The following is a 27,159-nucleotide window of genomic DNA, read 5'->3' on the forward strand; positions in this document are numbered from 1 at the left end:
CTTCGACTTGTGAATTCCAAAGTCTCCGCCAGGAGGCAAATATTTGGCATCGCGACGGTTTCATTGTTTCAACGTGATTTCGAAATTCTGTCTGCGGTCTTGGATTAGTTTGGTCTACTTATTAGGCAGACAGATTCAATGGCTATTAAGCGTCCTTTTACACGTATTCGAGAAGGAAGCTTCCATATTTTCATATATATTACTTCAAAATTCTATGAATATATAGTGGCTGCAGAAAGTATTTACACGCTACTGTATTCGTTACAGTACTTACGTGTACACATACTAATTGCTTAAGTCCAATTGTATGTATCAAATATTCGAATAAATTCCATATTACTTCGATTCTATTGATCTTTCCTACTCAAAAGCAAATACCATTTCGAAGGTCTCACGTTCGAACGATTTTCTGGACGACGATAAATTAACAAAACTTTCGACGACGTATGCTGCTTCGTTCGACCATCCGCTTCCACGTTCTGTAACTTGTCCTCAGCCTGGCGGCGGTTCCACGTACAATAGGGTATTTCACCCTCAAACGCGGTAAAAACTATTTTCCCATCGACATCATATATGTATCTTTTACTTTGCCATCTCTTTACGTCCCGTCTTCGATAGAATCAGTGCAAGCGCAGTTTTGCACGTGTGCCTCGAGTAGTCCGATGGACGATAGGTTGCATGCGATGAGCATCCACGTCCAGACCATCGTCCGTCCCATCGTCCTCGGTGCGCTCGTCTAAGAATATGCAGACTCTGCGACAAAGGATGCTGCAACTCTGTTACCGGTCGAGTCCGGAACATTTCGAGATGGTGATCCTCCGAAGAGCCTGCATTGTTGATTAACGTGTTGACGCCGGCGTCGATATTCAGGGTCTTCTCTGTGAGGGGACGCCCGAATGCACGCCACCTCACGGGACAGACACGCGTGACCACCGGTGGTGCACGCCAGCGTCAACGTGTTAAGCAGTTCAGCAAAGCAAGTAGGCAAGGAAAGGTGGACAGCGAAAATTTACGAGTCACCCGTTACGTTCGCTCGCGTTTCGTACATGTCTCGCGCATGTGTGGCGGATATATAGGATAAGATAATAGAAATCTGTAACACAGTGTAGAGCTTCGTCCAGGGTTGTAAATCTCGGTTAGCGAAGAAGCGACTGGCCACGAACCGAAATCGCCAGTTCATGTTGTAAACTCGTAAGATATTGTAGTCTCCGATCATACGATAACGTGACGAGGGTGTAACAAGCGATAACCACGGACGGACAATCCTCTGAATCGCAATCTAAGCCGAAACTATCTCTCTCTTTACTTCTGTATTCTTGTTTTATTTTTCTTATTAGCGTCACACGGAGTTGTGAGTTTCGCGAATAAATTCGTATTGAGGACGTTATTTCTTTTTCCTTTTCCTAGTCCTCCATAATTTCAGGTAATGCAGAGCGGACAGAGCCTGTACGAGTGGATCCAATCCACAGCGTGGATCGGATCCACGATAAAAATAAATATAAAGCTCGGCCACTTTATGCTCGGTTATTCGGTTGTCGCGTGTTTGTTACCGTAACCGCTCGCGCTCGCACACCGCAAGTTCATTCGATTTCGGACGTATATTTGTGGCCTTGTTGATACAGAATAGTAAAAAAGGCACTTATTTCTGAACCGTATTTATAAATAAGTTATTGGAGAATATAGGGAAATCGTACGAACGTCTAGTTGATATCATATGAAGTTTAACGCAGTTATAAAATCTTTATTTATGTTATTTGAAAACTATTTAAGAAATCTATTTTTATTAATTTTAACAGATATTAAATTATCTCGGCTTATTCTTTTAAACTATTTTAATGATCTATACAACGACATCTTTATCTTTTTATTTCATTTTATTTTACTAACTTATTAACTTGTACTTTTTTGCATAGTTGTATGAATTCGTCTTAGCTGATATAAAAAATAAAGTCGCTAGAGAAAAGTATGCATAAGTACACGTAAGTCGTCTCCGCAAAGGAAAAGCCGCTTTTGTACCCCTTCTCATCCCTCTAACTACTCCAGTTGCAGCTAATTTTTCTTTTTCGTTGAAGGTAAAGCGGTTACTTTTGCAATGCAACAAGAAAAAACAATGCGCCTAGTTGCACAAATTTTTAAATGAACACTGAAAATGGAAAGTGTTCAATAAGGTACAATTCCAGAAATATCAGAGATATCAAAATGAAATGAATGTTTGATTTTATACATACTTTTGTAAGAGGAATTTTTACCGCGTTTGAGGGTCGAATGTTCCATTTGCCCAATTTCTAAGAACAAAATCTGAAAGATTAGAAATTCGACTTTTTAAACATTCGAAGACCGAAACTTTTACGCACAGAGAGATGAAAATTATTATATTCTGCATACTGTTAATATGCTTATTTAAATTATCCAATGCTTGTATCACGCGGAAGTCTGGCGGTGAAACGAACATGTACAATTGGAAGATATCTCGCGCTGCGCCGTTTCGATTTCGAAACTGAATTTCCTGGTTCGTATTGAGTAATCAGAAGTGCAAGTCTCGGCATAGTCTTCGCATAATCCGGCTTCTCCGGCACAACTGAATATGCATGAACGCGTTCGAGTCATAAGCGTTTCGCTACTTAAAATAATTCAGCCGACTGTTCTCGTTCCGTTGATTGCGTTCCATCTGCCTCGGATCCGCCACTAAATACCTCCTAGTTGCAAGCAGAATACGTTCCGAAGACTATGCTACAATGCTTCTTGCAAGGAAGGCCATTGTTGTCAGCTAAATGTGCATACAAACTGACGAGGCTCAGTGATTTCATCGATTGTTCTCCGATAGTTTTGTGTGATTTCGTTTGCGTCTCAGTACGGAACAGCTTCTGTTAACGTTAATTTGCAACTTTTATAAAAGAGCTGCAGACTTCAAGTTCAACTGTATTTAAAAATATTTTCGTTCTCGTATTCTTTAATAATATTTTGTTTAAACGAGACGTAAAAACTTCGTTTAACAGGGAGATTTCGATAGAATATTGAAACGAGAAACTATGAATTTTGGTAGACTATAGGCGATTAATGTGTTTGCTTTCGAAATTACATTTACGTTTCGCGTTCGTCAGATTGTAATACTCACGCGTGCAAGAGAAGCAGTTAAGTTATAGCGGTCGGTTCTAATTCAGTTTATTGTGACGACAAATCCTCCTATTCAGCTTTCTGAACAAGCACAGGTTTGAGCGTTGCTATAGTAACATAAAGTTTTTCTTTATCCTACTGATCGACCATCCCTTAATGAAAAATTCCTCTAATCACGGAATTATTATGAAAGTCGATACGGACAAAATCAATTTCCATTAGGACGATAGAGATTTTAGAAGAGAATTTTTAATTCTTAAAAAGAGTAAATATGATATAATTTAGTTTATATATATATCTAAATAGTGGGCAATCTAAATCACGTCCGCTTAACAGGTTAACGAGTTTTTCCTCAGACGTAAGAAATTTTTTAACGCTGGAGAAAATCGTATGGGAACCAACGCAAGATGGTTAAACGTTTGAAAAAGCCATTTTTTTCATTTGCCTTCTATCTTATCCTCCTTCAACAAGATTTCTATTCCGCGGAAGTTTTATTTTCCCGATCGTCAAGCTTTTCTTTGAGCAACGAAATCGGTTGCACTTTCCCTGAGATCGATTCTATCAGGTGGATGGTTGTTTTCCTGTAAATGTACAGAACGAAGTCACAGGGTGCGGTACACAACCACCCTCGAGCAAACATATACACAGGCACGTAGACATATTTGAGCTTGGCGACGTTGAAAACTCGTTTTAATTCCGCCACTCGACTTCGTGTTCCATTTTCAATATTTGCGCGTAAACATCGCTTAAATGGGAGAAGTGTCGAGGTTGCAGCGACGACGTAGTAGCGAGCAGGATCATCGTTTTATATCGGCGTACATCGTTGTCTCGCGATACAGCAACGAGTTTCGATTCGATCTCGTACGTGCTCGAATCGTGAGCACGGCTTAAAAATCTCTGAATAACTGTCGCTCGGCTGAAACAGCTCGTAAATCCGCGAATTGCGTCTCGATCTCGAGGGATACTTCCGGACGTTGTTCTCGATTGGTTTCCGGTCACTGTTCTCGTTTGGCTTCCGATTCTCCCTTTTCGCGACATAGTGGCTCGTAAAACTTTTCAATTCGGATGGATCGTTACTCCTTTGTTTTTTTTTTTTTTTACGGAATAAGGTTGGTTAACTGCTTGTATTACGATTTTTTAACAGCTGTTTGAGTGTTTCGAGTGGCAAATAAAGCACATACCATTCATTTGTTCATCAATTTTTATTTTTCCACCTTCGAAGCAACCCCCATTGTCTACAATACACTTTTGCCAATGTATTTTTGATGCTTCAAAACAATGTAAAAGACAGTTTTTGCGGTGCTTTACACATTTTCTGCGAATTTTGCTTTATCGTCTGAATCGATTGAAATCGATATATATAATTAACGTACCTCGCACCGGTTGTTTTAATCGATGAATGCGGTGCCTGAAGGTTTGTTGAATTTCTGGCTAAAAGTTGCGAACAGATATTGAGGTGTGAGCCAGTGCATTGTTATGACGTAAAATTACATTATAAAAATCGCTGCACGCTCAAATCTCGTTCGACAAAAACAACTGTTGTATGTAAAACTAGTCGACCACTCTGCAGCTGACAACGCGTAATATGATATAAAAAGGTGTAGTAGTCAAATAGAACGAAAGCAAGCGACATTGCATTTGACCGCTTCTTGTAAACGAGAGGTCCCGGAACGTATTTAAAAAGTTGTTATGTCAATCCTCTTGCGTTAACAAATCTAAATTAATATACGATGTTATTCCTTTCGACGTGGCTACTGATTAATAGCGGATACGTGCAGACGAGATTTTATGTTTATCTTGGGGATTGACTTGGCTTGGGATTTTCTTTTATATTTGACTTGGTTTCTCGTTTCTTTTCTCTTTTTTGGCACGAGATTCTCGCGATTTTTCCTTCCATTGCGCTCTGGGCGCGTTCTTCCTCGCTACACGAGACTCCATTTGTGTGTATATTTTAGCATGTATACATTTTGTATTATATACTTTAATATGAAATTTTTATCCTACATTTAAATAATATACAATACAATATAACACGATGTAGTATCTCCAAGCACACAAATACCAGTCTCAATTGCCATAAAATAAGTTTTATAATCTGTATCATTCTCCAACACAGTCTATTTATCCTTTATTTCGCTTACTTCCAATCTTTCTCTATATCGCGAGCAATTTTCAATCATTCGTTATTACGATATCGCTAAACTTATCGATTGTTATCCTGTTCCTCTTTATCTTCAATCTCTCCACTCATTTGCTCAGCTCGAGTCGTATTTTCCCTCGTACGTATTCAAGAATACGTTTAACGACGCTCACCGTACACACAGTAGCATTTGTCATGGTGTAAAAGTCCCTATAGAGTTTCTTTATCGACTGTATTTTTGCTGCTGAATAAGAGACAAGTACCCAAGCGGGGAAGTTACGCGTCATGTCCCCTCGACAAAGAAGTTAATACGATAAACGCAAAAAAACGGGACCAGATCGGGCGAAGGGTTGCCTGGAATTGTCGCTACATCGTCCCTCTGTCCTCTATTCTTCTTCCATTTCGTTCTTCGTTTCTCCCCTCGTGGGGATCTTGCAACGGAGTATGAGGCGCTCGACCCTCGTTTCTTCGCGGGTAACGCGACACGCACGAGCTCGTCGAGCTTCTGTAATCACGTTCGAAAACGACTACGACGAGAATGTGAGGATTTGGCTTCGTTGATCGAATGATGGCTCGCGAATTACTCGTCGAGAAACTACGAGAGTCCTAAGAGAGTAATTTTTGTGGTGGTTTGGCTTTGGAAGCCAGGAAAATCATTCGAAAATTGGAAACGACGAATGATTTGGTAAATGTTGAGGAGACTTGTAGAGAAGCTTCAAGGAGAGTTTATCGACCGAAATTCTGTTGTATATGGAAGTCTAATTTTTTTTATACGTTCAATTGATTACTCCAGTAACTGTAATAGCTGATACACCTTTAGTTATATTGTTATACAGCTATACTATATATAATTATATAGAGTTCTTCGTGATAAGTTATCAGGTTTTAAAACTCGCCAGAAACGAGCAAAGGACTCGCAAAAATATCTGAATATACTGATAAATGCAGGAAGTATAAAGTTTAAGAAGACTCATAATCAAGAAGAATAGTAAGAATACTTACGATAAAGTATTTTTAAAGTATACTGAAAATAACTGAATGCTCGTAAAAATAATTACAGGGAAGCTACGTAATATTACAAGAAGAATAGGGAACCTAAATAATTACCCAGAATTATAGGAAGAAAAGTAAGTCATAATTGTTCAAAGCACAGTCCACAATTATATCTGAAAAAGTTCTTAAAATTAAGAAAAAAAAGAAAATAACTTATAGGGACATCATAGAAATTATTCAAAATTAGATTGACCATGTATAAATTCAGAAAATGCTTGAAATCGTGCTAAAGGGAAGCTACAGAGGAATCCGATAAATATTTATGGCGGATTGGGCAAAATCGAACAAAGGAAAGTTAACCACCGTGATCGTGCAAATTGAAACGTGTTTACCGACTCGATTATATTCTCGTAAAGGGTTTTCCTTTCCCAGTTGCGCTGAAATTCGGGCGAGCGAATTAGGGACGGGTTGATAACCTTTTTATCGGCGCGAATCGACTGCAAATATGAGGAGCCTGGAACGGAGGATCATGCGGGGATATGCCGCTGAAATTTTCGCTGAAATTGTTTGCCAGTGCTCTTCATTTCGATGTCTGTTACGATTTAACGGTGTTAAAGTTAAACAAGCACCGGTTACCCGCGGCGATTGACTCTGGAAATGTGTATTTTGCTTTATTTCGTATCATAATTTGCATATTGTACGTGTTTTCGCAGTGGATTCCAATGTTTATAAGCTTCGATATTTTAATACATACAATTAACTATCTTGTCTCTGCTAACAATTATCGCTGTTCGATTTCAAGGAATGCGAACGTTTTGGATGAAAGTTCAATGTGACGGATATTTTCCTTTATTTGGTTACAATTTAGTGGCTAAACTCATCAACTCTATCTTTTGTCAGTCGCTTGATCTCGTTAAGCAAGTACGCCAAGTTCGAGATTAATACGATATAATCATTATCGTATATAATATCGTATATAATACAATATTATCACGATATAATCATCATATGATGATTATAAAAATAAGAAAACAAAAATCAAGAAACGTACAAAAAGTGGAAATAATAAGTCCAACTTTTTACATGCTTAACTACTGTATCTCGGTAAACCCAAAGTCCTATCATCAAAAAATTTCCATCCTCATCCAAAAGTAAAATCAAGCTCTCTAAAAATCCCCAAAATTTCTACACGAGCGTCCGACACTGTTACCAGATCGTTGTGCGTCATTCAAGATCGATATTTTCCATATTCACTTTGCCATCGGAATATACCGGAACAAGCGGAACTCTGAAAAATTTCGCGCTCTCACGGTTACTCGGTTTTCTTCGGGAACTTGGTCGCTTGTAGGGACAGTGAAAGACGGTAAAAGCATAGGAGAAAAAGAATTCGAGCTTGTTTCTAGGCATCTTTGGTGAGAGAGGCAGAGGCAGTGGTAGCTCGACGTCGTCGATAAATTACAGAGATTCAGCGAATCGAGCAACTGCACAATATATTGAGAGAGAGGGCGAGAGAGAGAGAGTGAGAGGGGGGGGGTCGGGAAAGAGGCGACCGATGGCATCATGCATGAATTACGCTTTTCCATGTTTCACGGAGCATCGATTCGGAGGGTGGGCGCCGTGTGTGCATGTTGCAAATGCGATTTCGCGCGAACTTTTATTAGATGCCAGCGCAGAAACTCGGTTTTCACGGTGCATCGTGAGCTTTAACGAACGACGGGACTCTCCTGCAGCCTGGAAATCCAACGCGATATTTAGAGAATTTCGATTTCCTGCAAAGCGAACCTCAGACGTGTCAGTTATTTATCGAAGACGAATCGCATCCGCGTGGCTTCCAATTTTTTCTTTTTATCCTTTTTTTACGGGATCGGGTAATGTAGTTCGATTCTCGGGACGTAGATTTACGTGTTGTTTCTATTTTTATGATTTATTGCATCGTAGGTTCTCGTAGTTAGGTATTTTTTGATACAATGTTTCATAACCACGTGTCTTTCTTCGTTTTTCTTCCTTTTTTATTGTTAAACATTTAAATCTTTAATGCATTTCAGCTGTATACGATTACAACAAAATTTTTGTTCGTTAACTTCCGCATAAATAATTTTCCAACTGTCTTTAAATGAACGACACTCCATTAGAAAAAGAAATTTAGTTGAAATTGTTTTCTTTTCTGTCTCTAAAATACGTTTTTTATTCCTTTATGGAAAAACGAATATTGAATAACAGCCTGATAAAATGTATATTTATATTTTGTTCCTATAAATCATTCATTATTTAATATTGGAATAGTAACTTCAGCTGTAGTCTGACAAAGCATAGGATTATACTACTTAAAGCGGAATTGTATTAATACTTTTGCAAATACTTCATACAGCTGAACTGTTCTTTTATTCAAAATTTTCTTCTATAAATCGAATAATAGCATTAAAAAAATATGTCATGTATGGAAAAATTGAACTACAGCAAAGAGAATCTATCTGCTCACTGATAGTACGAGAAAGAACGGAACTGTAATGGAATAAGTGAAAGCGGACCGTGTATCGTCAGACACGTGGCTGAAATAATACACCAGGAACTACATCTTCCTTTTTACCTTCAACATGTTACTTCAAACATTATTTTGAGAATTGTCCAAGTAAACGGGATCCTGTTAACGTGTTTCCAAAATTAATCATCAACGAATGTAGAAAGGAAATATATTTATTTTTGGTATATATTTTCGCGGAGATTTCTAACAGTATACTTTGGTATTGCATATTTCATCCATCGTTTGAGTAAAATATTCGTCAATTTGCTTTCGTGCAACATTTTATCTGTATCTGTTTGCAAGTAGAATTTATCGACACCATTTATTCAGAAAATTCCTTCACGTTCTATACCGAATAAAAAAAGATATCGATACTATGTATGTATTAGGTGCAAATGATGCCTGTGAGTTATGGTTTCTGAGTGGCTTATATGTAGATTGTCAAGAGAAATGTAGAGATCGTAACTTAGATTCTCTTCCACAATTGAACTGTAGTAGAATTCCGTTTATATGGACTCCATTTATTTGAACGGAATTTTAGTTATCACTCGAATAAATGAACTCCTGCCGATTGAATCCATTTATTCGAACGTTATCTCCTATCATTATAATGCGTGAACGAAGAATCAGCGGAGAGAATCAGTGAACTTCTGTTATATGGCTTGTTTGTCCCCTGAGAGTTTCGTATAAATGGAGTTCTCCCATCTGTGATGCTATTATTGAAATTTACAAGTTATGCTTTATAAATTGCACTGGAGTAAAAAGTTCAATAATAACAAATGCAGTTTCAAAAATAAACTTTACCATTTACAAATCATCGAACAATCCTATTTCATTTAAAATAGAAAAGTCGCGAATCAGGTGTTTACAATTTTCTTATATCAAGTTGATAGGATTATCATTATAATATCGATCATATTACGTTTCAAATGAAATAATAATTCTTAAAGGTTTCGATATTTTCTTCATGACTTTATCGACCTTATTCAGGTTTCCATAAATGTAGAATACTTGAAGAAACAGCAATCTATATTTACTTATTTATATATAGGTTTCTTCTTCAAGAAGGTTTGTTAATTATCGTACTAGATACTGGTAAATTTCTTTCAACGCTATGATAGGACGATCGAAAAGAGGGGAGCATTCAAAGAATCTGTACTTTAGACCCAAGTTAACAACTTCGTGCACGGTTTCGTGCACAGTTTCGTGCACGAACACAAGAAAGAGCAGCATATCCAGTCTGAATTTACTTTTGAGCGGTTCAGCGTCTAAACTTTGCGCTAGAACCGGCAAAAGTAACAACTTTCTTCAATCATGAATCGCGAAAGCCTACAAGTTGTACACTGCTACCGGAAACTCTACCTCGTGGAGATTCTCGATAGGGGTGGGGACGAGAGGAAAGTTGTACGAGCTGGAGGATCCGTGTTCCGGGAATGAGAAATTCAATTTGCCAAGGGCCGGTTTTCATTCGGTAACGAGATATCACATATGTATAGATATAGTTTACGAAACACAGTCGAACAAACTTTCTGTGGATAAATTTTCTTCCGGCTAGAAGCGCTCCGGTAGCGACGACCTTGCTCGATCGACCATTTGTCAGATGGAAGCGAAGACAGTTCTTGTAGGTGTTCGTCGAGCATTCGTCAGGTTCTTCTTTAATTAAAGAAATTTTGTAGGCTTTCTGTTCGAGTATAAATCAAATTGATTTTATAGGAAGTACATTTGTATGAGAAGCGTTGAATCGCAACGAACAAAGATGATGGACGATTTTTAATTTGTTCGGTGATATCGAGTCTTCTTACATTTGAGGTGAATAGACCGTGATAGTTGTGGTGATAGTGCGCTACTGTCAGTGTATAGAGTGAGACAGGTTCTGCTGCCGGTGTAGATGACGCTGCTGGGGTACTGCTGGGTTTTTCTTCTCATTTTTTGGGTCGTAGAAGAAAAATCGGACTCCGGTCGCCAGGATTTGAGAACCCGAATTCTGAAATTTCGTAACCTAAGTAACTGCACTGCCGACACTAATTAGTGTCGAGTGGTGGTATTTTGCTGTCGAGTGCCGCCACACATTTATACCTAAGAAACTACAATTTGGATAAAAAACTGCTTTATTTACGAAATATTATAAAAACCGTTGTATCTTGAATATTTTATGTACCTTTGCATATTATGCGCATTCTGTACATTTTTGCATTTCCAAATCGCCCATAAATGCATAAAAATCTGCAGTATTAATTTAATTAAAAAAGTTACTTGTTAATAGAGTTATCGCCAAAAATAAAAGGAAGCTGTTTCTATCGAAAACTGTGTAGCCGAAAATTTCCACTGACTGTGCTATACATATGTATTAATGGTAATCGACTCTCGTGACGCGTCAGCGACGAGGATCAAGATTCACGTCACGGTGTAGACGAGACAAGAAAGGCCGGAGATAGGACGCGTGTCAAAGGTCGAAGAAAATGATAAACGAGACAGTCGAACGATAGAATTGCACGGGACGAAGCTTGGCCGGGGTTCGACGAGCTTTTTCCAAGTTTTGGGATCGCTCGGCGCGATATATCGATGAACTCGCGCTACGATAGAACGCGCCGCGTTTATTTACCGGCGCGTCACGCTTCCAGACCGGCTGTTTCGCTCGGAGAACAGATTGTTCCGTGGCCCTTGTAAACCGCTCGATTGCTTCTTTTGTAGAATCGTTCTTGTCGCGGAGAAAACCTATCATTTTTTACTCGCTGTTCTAGTTTTTTTTATTGTCTAGAAATAAAATTCAGAAATATGTGATTGCTTTTTCTCTGCAATCGTGCTCTTCTACAAGTTTTTTTGAAATATTCAAATGTCTGATCGTTTACAACTGATAATTAGTCCGGATGGTTAAACCGACGGTTATGGTGTTTTAACATTTGATTGTTTACAGTTGATAATGAAAATGGTGTATACAATATATCTGTAGTATTATTTATAGAATTTTTTAGAGGAAAATAGTATTTTGTATATCGATCTGTTGAAATTTTTGTTAATTTATTATGTAACTGATAATGACGTTAAAAGTTGCGGAGTTTCAAATTTTGGGGAATAAGTTTGTTTTTCTAAGTCGAAGTAACAGTTTATGAATATCGATATAAAAATCCTTTCTATTTGATCTTCAGCATTTTTATTTGTTCACTCAATGGATGAGAAATTGGGATTTGTAGGAGTGTAAAACAAATATTTGTTTTTAGCATCGATGACTATTCGATTTCTCATTAATACGACGCGGCACGACGCTCGTTTGCATGAACGATTCTTTTATCATTGAAATACATCGTAATGATGTTTGAAGAGATGTTTGGAAATTATCGTAACGAATTACAGTGCGTATTATCATGTTCCTCAATTAATTTATTGATCGTATGATAAATAATACGCGTTTCTAAAATTACGAAATTCGTTAACGAGTAACCTGATATTCAGTCAATTAATCTGCTATCGTATCTCGAAAAATGTATAAAACATAAGATAAAATTCGTAAACTCAGAAAAATTCAAACATTCAATATTTCAGAATATTTTCTATATTTTTCCTTTCACAGGCAAATTTAAACTTAACTAGAGCTACCTAATTCAAGTTACAATGGCCACAAAAAGTATTTGCAATCCATTGTATCTATATATCGCTCACACACTAATTAAATAGGCCCATATATTATATATATTATATTATATATTATATATTATAATATACCCATATATTAACACTAGAACTACCGATAGTTAACAAGAAGCTATTTTTACCAAAACCAGCCAAAAATGACTGGTCTGTTAAAAAACGTAATAATAGAATATTTTTATATTTATTGATTTATTACATTCTTACAGAAGCAATTCCATGTTATGTAGTACATTTTTGGTATTATTAATCCATCTCGCACCATGATCCCTAAACGAGGGTCGACACATTTATAAAATTGTAGAACCAGTTTTTGTGGCTGGTGTTGTATTTCTAGTGTTAGCGATCTAGCGATCTAGCTATCGTTTGGGAATTTTTGCTCATAACTGATATCATCATATCGAATGTAAGTAAAATTTTGTATGTAAATTTTGAATGTAAGTAAAAGCAGTAAAAATTTGAAAAACGTGTGCGAAGTTGTACAAAACTAGGGAACTGGTTAATTGGGGTACGATAAACAGATTGCAGAACCCTTTTACACTGTGACAAGTATCAGTCATTTTGAATGGTATTGGTATAAGTAGCCTCAATACGAAATTATTTTAAGTTTGAATACATAAAAAACAAAATAAAATTCATTATATTCTTCTTTTAGTTATCCTTGCGAAAGTCATTACATCATTGCGGAAAGAAAATATAACGTGAAGTAGGAATTTTAAAATAAAATTGTAAAACCAGTCAATTTGTGCGATGTGGTAGTTCTAGTGTTAAATTTCGTATCAGTTTTAGTAATACTTTCACACGACTATAATTTCGTACTACTATACCATTTACGGGGCAAAATAATCACCATTCCAAGTACCATTTCCAATTAAACTGCATAATTTCATTGGTCGAATTCTTCTCCTAAATTCCTTCTCCTAATCAACGATGCCAGATGATTGAGCAGGACATAGGATCCTATGAAATCAAGTATAAACATTCCAACAACGGTAATTAGAGCAAAGTTGAGACATCTCTATGGCAGCTGTCGAGCAATTTGTACTAATTATGTACGAGCTTGCATCGACATTCCGACACAGAGGTTCCAGGAACGCTCTTTGCTGTCGTGTCTTCGGCTTGTAATCTTCCCACTCGTCAAATATCATTGGGGTGATTCTGTTTTCATCGTGTTTCCTTGGTGGAAATGCGGAACAGGTCGTGCAATCAACGGGAATTAGCGTCTGCTTTCAAAGGAGAAAATCTTTGGGGAATTCTGTTGTTTCGACTAGGCTGTGTTGGTCCTTTGCTTGTAAAACGATTCGCAAATAGTCGTATCCGATTCCCTTGATGCTTGTTCGACGGTTCGTAACTTTGATGTGGATACAAGTGGAATTTCTGAACGAGTTAATTGGAATCGAAATTTTTCCGATTTACGACTCAGATCTACGACTTTTATTCGGGACCTTTGATATCGATACAGAGCGTATCAATCTTGTTTTGACGAATAAGTAAAGTTCAAAGAAGGAAAACGATTTGTGGAATTTTTGTAACTTTTGGTATTTTCGAATCTTTTCCTTTTTAATTCTAATCATTGTTTTCTAAGAATTTCATCGATCGTAATCTCTAATTCCTAAAAACTGAATTCATGAAAAATTGGTATAATTCTAATCTTTAAGCCCCTAACATGTACAATAACAAAAGTAATGGTAAATCCATGAATGGCTATTCCGGTGCCAAATTCCTAAAAGTACGGCGCCGATAAAAATTTCCATCTTAAAACTGGTAAAATGAAAACTATATAAAATTGATATCAATTATAATCCCTAAAGACTGCAATAATAGTAATCTTAATCCTCGATTCTAAAAATCGCATTGCCACGCTTACTTTAAATCCGAAATCCTATATAAACAGTGAAACGTATTTTTCGCGCTAATCTGACCAGATTAAGTCGCCTTATAACGAATAGATTACACTGGCCAATAAAAACGCAAGTATATACCACCAAACGTAATACAGGTACGAATATAGTGCGCAGGAGGATTCTTAAAGCAGAACAGAGAATCGGATAAAATTTTATAGGCGCGCACGTAAATCTTCGACGCGATTACGCTTTTTTAGAGCACGATACTACTCGATTTTTTCACCCCCTCATTGAGATTTTATATCGGAGCTCGTACGTGGCTGTAAAATGCTATCGATGCTTCAACCTGCTCGTTTTTCCTGTCGGGAAATTTTCAGCGATTGTTTCAAATTCGCTTGAACTTAGAAAATATCTTTTAACATCGATGGCAAAAATATATTACAAATTATTTGCCGATTCACCCTCGATGTTGAAAATATCTTGCATTTTCTGACTCGTTCTATTATTCTCTAATATTAGTAATAACTACTGACTTCTTAACAAAAATATCCATTTTCAATCTCGATGAATCATAAATTGCTCCCCGGTTCACCCATCAAACTTAAGACACCTGTCATTATTAATTACATTATTGAGATATATATAATTTTGTGTGCTAGATTAGATTAACCGCGTAGTAGTGACACACGTATATTAGTATGAGTGTGTGGAAGTATGTGTGTGCACAGCGTCTCGAAAAGCAAATGAATACAACTGTTCCGTTAGCAGTGTGGTATGGAAGATGGTGAGACAATGAGAGTGCTGAGTACTGCAAACGTATATCGACGAAGATCCTGGAAATCATTTATTAAAGAAATCTAAAACTATTTTAATATGAATTCTAAGTGTAACCTTAGTGTTCCTTTACTTTTATTTCGGCAATTAAGATGCACAATTCTCAACATACATATTTTTAATAGCTGCTCGCTTCTTAACAAAAATCACTGTTTCCGATCTCGACGAATCGCAGATTATCCCTTAACTCACCCTCGAATATTAAAATATCTCTCATTTTATCAACTAATTGTACGATCGTCTGTTACGATAACGCGAAGATAATGACTCCGTAGAATAGCATGACAAAAGTGTGTGAAGATCTCGTAACTCGGTATCATGAGACACAAGTATCATCGCGAAGTAAGCGAGCCATTCACAAGGGACAAAGAGGAAGTCAGCTCTCTGAGGCTCGGATGCATGAGAGATAATCAAACGTGGCGTTAATTAGACGTCCGTGGCGGGCGTGATTTCGCGAATTAGCAGCCCTTGAATCGAATCGAACATCGTGGATTCGTCGAACCGCAATGTCTTTGCGACCGTTGCGAGAGTGCACTTGACTCCAGCTTCTAATTTACAACCTGTGATCTTCCGGCTGAAGCACGCAGCCCTCTTGATGCGGGCCACGATCCTTAAAGAGGAACAAAGGCGACGACTCGCTGTTAATCGGCTCGACCGCTCCGTCTGCGGCTTTCAATCTACCCCCCCCCCCAACTTTCCCGGAATTTCGTGCGCGTTTGATAGATCCAAGGGTTGGTTTCAAGGCTCTTTTTTATCCTGGCGTTACGAGGCTGGTAGAGATGTATCAGGGTAAGTTTCAAATTTTATGGTTAGGTACAGGTGAGCACCGGAAAGGATGAAGATGCAGATAGGATCTAATATCGCAGATATTTCGAAGAGGATGAGAGAGAATGATCGCAAGACAGGGATATTGTAATGATATTGATAAATGAAAGACTTAAGGATGAATTATATAAAAATTCGTATGAATTCTGTTATTAGATAGGAGAGATGAAAGATCATTTTCTCTAAGAATTTGTACAAGCGATACTCGAAAGGGTGAAGGTACATGTAGAACGATTTTGAAAAACATCAATTCTGGAACTTCAAGCAAACTTCAGTGTTATGTATGTAAAAATATGATTCATCCCTTTCTGTCTAAAAACGGATGCTTCTCGCCTCTTCCTCCGTAACAAAAATCTACAGTAATAAAAAAAAAGACAGTAGGACAAAGATAACATTCAAGTGATTTATGTTTCTGCAAGACTCATAGTGTAACAAATCTAAGAAAATCCTTCAGGCATCATGCTTACGACGAATGGGAACAGAGCCGTCCACCCCCGGACAAAGCGTGAAATTTACAAGAATTTCAATTCATAGTAAAGAGGCCGTAATCCAGGTATTGTTTGTGGCGACCCTCTCAGAACAAATAAGGGTAGCTATAGGGGAAAATGGCGTGGGGAGGGACGGGTGGAGGAGAAATAGCACGAGGCGAAGAGAAGGGATGAAAAGGGTTTTGCTTCTCACCTTGGCGTGTGTAACGCAAAATCCTCGTCGTCGTTAGCGTGATTCTGTAATCGTGCTATCCTCGTACATTCCGCTATTCATTATCGTTCATCGTTAATCCCCAACCATTTCTTTCCATCCCTTCGTTCGTCCTAGCGTTAGTCGTTTAACACTTTAATTAATTACCACGATGGTCATCGATGAACGTTTTACTAAATTTGTTAGGACGATCAAGATAAGGTAAAACGGTGTAAAATATGTCCAGTTATGTGAACGATTTGGATAACTAAGCTGCGAATTTTTACACGCTCATTAAATTTAAAAATGCGTATAATGCGAACAAAATGTAAAAGTGTACAAAGCATACAAAGCTTAGTATTTATTAGCTTTATTAGCTTTGTAAAAATGTGAACTCGCGTAAGTCACCGCGGTCATTGGATATCATCGTCAGAAAAAAGTGAGCGAATGTGATATAATATTTTGGAAAAATTAAATAGCACAGGAAATATACAAAATTTCGTATGGCAGTCAACGTGTTAAACGTCTCCGCTTCCGGGAAACTTGGAAAATCGTGCAGGCCGACACCGACACGCGAGAACACCGGCTATTTATCAATGGGAGAGCGTTTCGGTCGCTGTCGCGTGAATAATAAAAAGAGCACTAATTGGCTCCGTTAAAAGCTTCCATTGTTGGAACGGAGAACAAGGGGAACTGAGGGGGTTGTTTTTCACGCGATCGTTTGATACAAAAGTTGAAATGTGTTTTATTTAAATTTTAATCGCTAGCACGATTGCGATTTCGGCTTTCGCGTAAATGAGCTTTTTAATCGAATAACGGATTTGCTTAGGAATTTGGGATTGTGAGCGGTTAAACGTTGATATGATAATTTCTGAAATAATTTAAGAAAGGAAATAATTTAATGAAATAATTAACCTGATGTATTCAAAGATACCAGCATTTTGAGAATAGACGCCCAACAAGCTTTCTAAGAAACGAATGTCATTAATTTTGTTGTTTCGTCGAGTTCACATAATTAATTGATATTTTGCATTGTTCCAGTCTGTAATAAAAACACATATCTAATCTCAAAATCAAATGAAAACCTAGTTTCGAAGTGACATTGGTTGACATAGATACGTATTGAATTTTAAAATTATTTTTTCATTAAAAAAGAGACAAATATGACATCATGTTTTTCTCGTGAGATCTTTAATTGTTCAAGAAACAGAACGTCAACAATTGCAAAAGGCGTTGATATTTTCATTTCTGGATGCCAGGAGATTATTGTAACTTTGCATTTTAATTCGAGAAATGGCACCTTAACATCGGCATATTAAATTTCCCGTTTAGTTGCGCCGGGGAACAAAGGCAGCAAACTGAAATTAAAATATTGAATTTCCACTCTATTTACTTGGAGAACAGCAACTGGAACATCTTAAAATCGAAAACATGGGTTGGAACGAGGTGACGCGGTATCTCAAGTTTCCATTCTGCTTCCCTGGATTTTCGCTTGGTTTTATTAAGTTTCCTTCGTTTCACAGACTTCCCTTATACTCCTTATCTCGTTCAACCCTCGCACTGTTCATTCCACCGCGCAGATCTCTCGCCTATCATCTCCGTTTTACGTTTAATTTCCTGACAGTCAGGTTCGACTTTGCGTTTCTACCAGAAATGCGATCTTGGATTTTCTGGATGTTTCCCTAACGAGTTCGAATCTCTCATCGCGTACCATTATATTATTCTTGTCGCATCCGTTGTTTATAATCAAGGACTATCGGTGTTACTGCAGTTTCCTTGGTTAATTGTTAATCTTAACATTTTACGAGCAGACTCTTGTTTACTTATCTAGAGGAAATTAGAATTGATTATATCGATATTCTTCTCACGTGAAAAATATAAATATGAGAAATATCTTTTGAAATCCTATGTTGGAAATGTAAGTTTTTATGATACAATTAGCCGAGGAATGAAGCTGTAATCAACTGCGATTTCTCCTCTCATAAGAAAACCAAGTTCTTTCCATAGAATTTGTATTTACCATCCTATTTGTAGAAATGTATTATTTAAATCTTAATCGCGTTTATAAAAATATGAATTTGTATAAATATCCAGCCTTAGTCTACCAATCAACAATTGAGTGAGGAAGCTACGGTAACACGGTAGCCGCCTAATTAAAAGAAGAATGCATCGTGCTTCCCACTGTATAGATACATTCCCCTTTGATAGCACTTTAGGATAGCACAGCGTTACATTCCTTTACATAATATAGTTTCTTATCGACAATGGCTTACAGTAGCAAGCATTAAGTTTCTACGGTGATAGTCACGAATTACTACGTATTAACGATTAAATATTACTTAATGGATAACAATCAGTTATGGTTCCGGGTTTGCTTGTTCGTTTCGTGACTCGGTGAAGATACCGCGAGTTACCGAAACGTTTGCCTCGATCACGAGAGTCAAACGGTGTATTGTCCGCGTGGTTGCTCGAGGCTTGGCAGTACTGTCACTGAATACAAATCGCATTATCGCTGAAAAGCCGATTACAAAGGTGTTTTATGTTATATACCGCGAAAGGCTCGCGGTTGTGAGCATTATGTTGCAGCATTCGGTTCTTCGCTTAATCCTCTTACATAAGATAATGAAAAGGAAGCAACGAGACGTAAAGAGCCACGTAGTTATTTGTTCTATACTTCCTATTACGTAATTCACTTCGTAGAAAATATTCGAAGATTCTATCTAAGGATTTTGTAATTTATTTTCATACCGTTGGTTCGATAGAAAATTGACGCGTCTTAAAGAAAAGGAATCGTTGAGTTTGGATTATGAAAATGATGTATTTCATCGGATAAGACAGTCGTGAATTTTATTAAACAGAATTACCTTATTCGTCAATTACATAATATAATATAATTTAAAATGGAAATTTTTCAATTCTTGTTTTCATAACGGTAAGATATTTCAGCAGGGACTGTAAAAATTCGATGGTTATTAGTTAAATTGTGAAAACTGAAAATTTTCTGAAAAACTGAAAATAATTAATAATTTTCTTCCGACGAATCAACGATTCCTGTCTTAATTTTAATATATCAGATTTTTTTAAATACCAGATATTTCTCAATCACTAATTATTCCTTTCTTTCAAGATTATTTGCTCATAATGTGACTTACTTGCAACTGCTCTATACCATAGAAGAACCGAAAGCATCTTTAAACATTTACCAGTACCAAGATGTCTTCAAGATTGTAACAAATGTGGCCCGATTACACAAACGCTCGTAATTAATTGTTACGACACGCTGAATCATTACGCGAATAAAAATGCTCATTTTCTGATTTAAAGATAGCTCGATGATCAGCCTTTCCTGCCTTACCAGGATTAACTCGCAAGGTTTCTAGCTTTATATCTTCGACTTCGTTTCGCGACATTCATCAAACCAGTTTACTGGCAGCTGTCATGAACGAAAAAGGTTTTACTACCGGTTGTACTTCTTTCTGGAGATCTCTGCAACGTTCTTCGAACGCTTGGCATACATAGTTTATCCAAGCGAGGGCTGTCATGTATCTATAACCAAGCGATGCTATTTTTGGAGAACACGTAACAGAGAGGCACGAGCAAAAGCATGGGATATCTGGTTACAGAAATTCATTAAAATCTATTTATTATAAAGCTATGTTAGCAAAATTTTATGGTATGTAATTAATATATATTTCGTACCTAATATTAAACATTTTCCGTGTCTAATATTTTATTGTTTGATTTATTTCTTACCTTTTAATTTTTCTAATTTTCCATTTTTTTTTTTTTTTTTTTTTTTGTTCAAAGACAAAGTAAAATTTTTGGATAAACGATCCACATTCTTTTTAGATTATTTTCGCTTTTCATTTATTTTCGATTACATTTTTATTTAGTAGTATTCGTCTAGATGGTACTATTAAGGTCTTTTTCTTGGTTCTAAAATTTCTTCTGTAACCACCAGGAAATTATAAGAATAGATTGGATAAGAGGCCGGTATCGAGCTGGTTTCGAGACGAAAATTAATGGGCTTCTTCTTGGTTGAAAGGTGTTAGAGAAGTTGGGAAGTAAATTGATGAGTTATTTCTTGTTGGGGAACCGTTTATGTACTCTGTTCGATGAATTTTATCCACGGTGGAATAAAATTTGTTTATTCGATGGTTAACACGATACTGGTCGAAACCTACCATTCAAAGAATAGAAAAGGACGAATCTTCAAATCGCTAGCTATTAATCTTTCAAGTACCAAAACATTGTTCTTTTAAATTATCAACTTTAATTTTATCATACTATTTGACATTCTTAAAATATCTACAAAAATATCGTTGATACCACTTAATCATTCGCGCTTGTCTCACTTTCCAAAATGTCCTCCCTCCAAACTCGTATTTTCTGAGTTTTCCTATTTTCACCCTGCTACGATTCTCGAATTTTTATATTTCAATTTCACACTAATTTTAGCATACCAGAAGAATTCGTAAAGTTTTCACATGATGCCTCAGGCGAAATTACATCTTCATAATCCAGACTGTAGATATTGTGTTTTCTAACGTTAGAAAAACATAATCGGGTCGAAAATAACAACGAAGAGTGCAGCATAAACGCACTATGCTTCTTCACGAGAGCAGATTCTTTTTCTACGATTATTGCAGCCGATAATAAATGCAGACAGAAAAAAGTACAAATCGAGAGACGGAAACAATTTTCAAGGCTTTTCTAAACGTAACAACGTTAACCCAAAATTCACAACTTTCGTTTGAGTGGTAAAAAATTTTCGTCCGGTCAGACCCGGCGTCACACACCTAATTTCTCATCTCGTTTTCGTGGATGTCAAAGGGAACGATGGTGTTTTCAGTACTACAAACAACCAGCAGCTTCTCTTCTTGCTGGTAGTGTCCTGCGTTACCTAATTGCCAGGTCCGAAGCGAATGTGTACGGCTACGCCCGGGCCAGCCTGTGTATTTCTCGCTATCGTAATTTGTACGCTCAATTATCTCCATTGTTCTCGCGATCGAGCGCGAACACAATCGATATACAATGGGCGTTTTCGTCTGTTTGCCAACCTATGGTCGGCCACAAAGCGCGTGGAGAGTAGACGGTTACGTGGCTGGAATCAGTGCTGGAATCGGCAGCATAGATCACCGCATGGACAACCGTTGCCCAGCTACGAGCAAATAGAAACAGAGTATGTACCAGCATTAATCATTTTCAGCGTCCAACTGTTGTACTACTCCTTTGTTCTTTCTTCTTCGTCTTCTTCCTCTTTCTCTGTATCCTTGTCTCTTCCGTGTTAACAACTCTTCTCCCTTCCGGAAGAAATTTCTAGAAAATAGTCGATGAAAGAGGATAGCGAGGTCGTAGAATTAGACTGAAGTTACTAGTTGTGCTTCGAGGGTTGAAAAAGAGTAATTTTAAGTAATACCAAAGCAAATGATGTGATGATGTGAAACTTATTATGCAGTTGGATCTAATTCTTTATGATCTATAACCAAATTACAGATTGTAGATTACCGTAGTATCGTGGACGAGGGACCTGGGGGGTGTCGGGCGAATTATAAACAAGCGGTTGCGGGGCATGTGCGTGTGGAGCTAAGACAAAAGATATGAGACTAAGACAAAAGATATGAGGCTAAGACAAAAGACAAGGGATTGTTAAGAGACATAAATGAATTTACAGCATTGTGAGTTGAGAAGCCAGAGAGTGCGAATTGCGTTGTCGAGAGAGCGTTGAACCCGTGGTGATGAGAGTTGCAAATTTATTATCTAGTTGTTTTAATTATAATACGTTATTGTGATTGGTTCACATTAAACAACCATCGTTTTCTGTTTAATCAACATCTGTTTAATCCATTTATTGTAAATAAACTAATTGTAGTAAAGATCCCACATTACATATATATGTACATATAAATTATGCTTATAGATTATAATCTACAATTAGAAGAATTAGAATGTACTAGAATAATTATTGTAGATTATAAATCGTGCTTAGAGATTATAAATAATAAATAAAAGTATATATTTATAATCTATAAGCAGAATTTATAATCTAATTATTCTAGTATATAAATACAATAATAAGTGCGATCTTGTATGAACAATTTTGTATTCACTATGCGATATATGCGGCTGCACATGAATGGATCTAACTACTTAATGCTTTAATTCACAATTTCACTAATTCGGTTCTATTGACTGTGCTCTGTATTTCTCTAAAAATAGTGTATCGTTGCGTATATATTCTCAAGGTTGTGTTGTGATAACACTTGAGCCATTTAACATAACATTTGGGGTTTCAGTTATTTAACGTTGGACTAGAATATCTAGCTCGGTACTGAAACTTGCGAAGTATCTCATACTCGTGTCGGTGGTTTAATCGAAGCTTCTGATAAGCTTTTCGATAGTTCAATTGTTTGAACTACATAGCTCGAACGATTCGCTGGATTTATTGGTTCATATGGCTTTTGGAATTTTCTAATAAACATTCCAATGAGGTTATTTCGCGATTTCTGCTATAATATCGCGATTCATTAAGCGTAATTAATTTTAATTTCAATCTAGTTGATCTCTTTTCTATGGATTATCATTGACTGGTAAATTGTTCATCGGATCGGAATATTAATTTCACTTGTTTGCACGAAAAATTTCTATTTCAATACGTTCAGTATATTCTATTCTGCACTGTTGCGAGTGCCTAGTGGAATATGACAAGGTTTTCATTAAATTGCTTCAGATCTTCACTATGCAGTTTAGAACGTGTGATTTGGAACTTGTCGTAACTACTGCTCAGACTCTGTAACACGTTCCTTCATCGATTCAAATCTTCCCATGACTGAAATAATTTGTTTTACCACCGAGAAATCACTTTACTTTCGTACAATTGTGGAAGAATTCGAAAAGTCCAAGAATTAAATGGATAAAATGTAAATGGAAAAATTGTTCAAAAGTATTCAGGTGTGTTAGGAAGGAAAAATTTAGAAATACGTATCAGATACATGTTAATATTAAATCCTTTGATTATTAACGCGTTATCGACCATAGGCTACTTCAATTAATACCAGCCCTTCTGACTGACAAAGCTTTAATAATAATTGATCTTTTAATCCAGTTTTATCTCGTAAAATAGTCTGTAAACTTCACTATGTCTGCTAGAATATTTTTGAATACTTTTTCATTTTTGCGCTTTTAAATTTCCCACAAATGCATAACCATCTACAGTCCACTCATCGTTATGATCATTCTAGTATTTCCAGTGTTACAGTAACGAACAAAACTGAACACGCACCCTTTAAAAAATGTTAATTTTAAATTAGACCAAACGACTTGTTTCTTTTTCTTTTTTAAAGAAATTAGAGGAATTAGTTTAGTAGATGACTTGTAAAAAATATTGTAAAGAAAGATTTTTAGCCGGACTTGTAATGAAACTTTAAACAATAAATTTTCTTCGCTATTCCGAGCAATTGGAATTTTTTCGATCTGATAAACCGAACCTTATACAACTTCTTAACAAAAAGTCAATTCGTCTGGTCCTACTTCAAAGAAACTATTCGTGTTTTAAAGACTGTGTGTTCAGTTTCGCTCATTTCTCTAGACACGCAACATTTCGAAATCGTCTACCGACGTGAGCAGCAGAGTAGCCACATATCATCCGCTAAACCTCAACAAAATCGCTTGTATATTTTTACGAAATCGGAAGTCTTTTAAGACTTTTCCTTACCTATTGGTGGATTTCTAGTCGTCGATGTTATCGTAGCCCGATATTTGCCGTTTCTGTGGTGAGTTCGAGAGGAGGGAAAACGCCAACCCGGAAACGTAATAAAGCGACGGTGCATCTGGTAGCGGTGCGATGCTCGGCTCGCAGCCGCAATTTCTCTCCTTCTGCGACTGCTCGGCCTAAGTAAATACTTGCCGATCCTGCGGATTGCTCGCCGCCGCAGCTGCATCGTCTTGTCGCTGTCGTTCTGCATGTATCTCGCAGCAAATTAAGGCTCCGCTGTTTACCGAACCTTCAACGGGATACTGGTTTTCCTCCGCGTCGATGCACATTGCGCTTTTGCCTCTCGCTTCGATCGACTCTGGCGATCGTTTATGCTTCCGATGATACACCAGCTGCTACACGAAATATCGGCATCGAGGGGTGTTTGTTTGTCTGCCTGTTTGTTTGTTTGTTTATTTGTTCGCGTAGAGATGAGGAAGGGAGGAACAGGGCAGCGTATTTTTGGTCTGTTGATTCAGAATGAGATTCGAAGTTTAGGTAGCAGGATTAGAAGTGAAACTTTGATTTTCTGTGAGCGACAGTGGGAATCAAAAGTGAATATACAGTTTGAAATCGTGAAATTTATTCAAGAACTCCTTTATATGTGGAGAGGCGTGTATGTGTGTGTTGCGGAGATATAAAGAGATGTAACTCGTATTATACGAATCTCACTTTTGTAAAACTTAAAGATACTCACGGCGGATCTTTACTTATGTGAAATTTATAGGAATTTGATTCGTAGGATTTATGGTTAGGTTTTTTAGAGGGAGGAGATTCTCGTTGTTTATCGAGACTGTTTAAATTGTTCCTTTAGCTTTTAGCATATTAACCAGAATTCACCTGTTCCTTGAATCGAGATTCAGTAAATGATTTCATGTATTGAAGAGAAATTGAACTGACCAAATTACAATTCTACTTTCTAGTTTTCTTGTTTCTAATTAGCATACTAAAAACTTATTGCTGTTAATTAAATTGTCCATTCTCGGAGAAACGTTCTTTTCCTTTGAAATCTGGTATTGCAGACGAGTGTAGTGTCTACAAGGAAGATGCTAAAGTGAAAGTTAAGTAAAGATTTGCTCGTTATAGAGTACAGAGAAAGTTGGATTTTTGACCAGAGTATCTTCAGCCAAGTACAAGAAGAGACAACGTAATAAATTAGCGAATATAGTCGTTAGACCTTTTCACTGCTGATTCTTAGATGCAACGATTAAAAGTATTGTCATGATTTTCATGGCGATGTGAAAGAGTACAATAGATCTTTATTAAGCAAAGTAAAGATATCCATTCTCGTGTCTGTTTATACAAGAAAGTAGCTGATGGATCTCCCACCGCAACGACGAAGAACATTCATTGAGAATGATCGAGAAGACGAGGTATTATCCAATAAAGAAGTATTAAATTAGCACTGTTACCTCGACTGATGGACGTAACTACTTAATTGATTGATTTCCCCCTTTTGATCAAATTTTCTTGTACCGTCGATCTAGTAGGAATTCTTTGTTTTTTAATGAAACGATGCTTAACCTTAAAAGCTATTTTCTAATTCTCTAATTTTTTGATTGTCCTGCAATTTTTTAATTTCTCAACTATGCAGATCTCCGTCCTTCTGAAGCTTAATTTTATAATCCTTCAATTTCCTAACGCTCTAATTCTGTAATTAGAACTCCTAATTCAGTCTTAAAATTCTATAATTCTCCAAACTTTTCAAAGCTTCGGTTCTCAGTGTTTCCAGACTTCTGAATAACTTAGCTCCTCGAATCCTTTATCTTCGCGATTCTCCAGTTTTTCTAGTCGCTCAATTCCGCTACTTAAACGTTCTGCGATAATTAGACAAATCAGCGAACCCGCACGAACCGAAGTTTCCTATTTTCGCAATTAACTTGCGTTTCGAGAATGTCTCGCGTATCGATCGAAAAAATAACTGATCAAAAATCATCCCAATTTCCATCCCCACTGTAAACAGGGCGTACTTATTGCTCGGCTTCGTTAAAATTGAAGCAAAATTCAGCAACCGGTGCGTTTCGAATTACACGTTCGTTAAGAAAGTTTCACCGTGGGCTGCGTTGCCGGCGCGGAAAAGATCGCCTGACCAAGTTCGACGGTTCATTATTTCCAATTTGAAGGGATCCTTGCCTCGTTGCTGACGGCCATTTCGCGGAGTTAGTTGCAAATTACCAGGGAAATTACAACGTCGGCTCGGCTCGCCTCCGCTAGCTGCAATTTCACCGGCACGATAGTCGAAATCGTCAGACAACTATCTCTCTTGGATTCAACCCTGTAACCTTTACTTCATCGATCTAACCGTGTTCACTTATTCCTCCACATACTTGCTGTTTACTTAAAGGATTTTTAGGGAATAATTGTGGAAATTGAGAAAATAAATTATATTTGCTCGATGTTGTCTTTGATACTAAAGTTATTCTAACAATAGGTCAGTGTAGAATGCTGTTGGTTGTAGGGTCTTTTAAAGAAGTTGTATTTGACGAAAGATTTAATTTTTGGTTAATTTAGTTAGGTATGTTTCGTATTAATGTTTCTCTTGGAAATTTCCATCTTCTATTTTTAGCTCAGGTTTAACATTTGATACTATACATTTGTAAATGTTTAAGATTCTATGTAAATTGTAATAAGCCGAAGTGTGTACATACTTGAGAATTTGTATAACCAGTAACAACGTGAAAGGAAGTTCGAAGGAAGAAATTAGCGTATCGTCGACTTAATAAACATGTAAAAAGCACAACTTTCGATATGCAGTCAAGTCTAAGAAACTTCCTACGAAACTTTACGCTTGCCATGCTTAGTAGATATTAGC

The 27,159-nt window shown here is 37.0% G+C and overlaps 1 protein-coding gene across 2 annotated transcripts in view; it reads left to right on the plus strand.

The window, feature by feature from the left end:
* Window positions 1-27,159, plus strand: part of LOC139995679 (von Hippel-Lindau disease tumor suppressor-like) — a 98,184-nt gene that overhangs the window by 57,457 nt on the left and 13,568 nt on the right. The window lies entirely within an intron of this gene.

This window comes from Bombus fervidus, chromosome 16 (assembly GCF_041682495.2).
Source record: "Bombus fervidus isolate BK054 chromosome 16, iyBomFerv1, whole genome shotgun sequence".
In the NCBI taxonomy this organism is placed as follows: domain Eukaryota; kingdom Metazoa; phylum Arthropoda; class Insecta; order Hymenoptera; family Apidae; genus Bombus; species Bombus fervidus.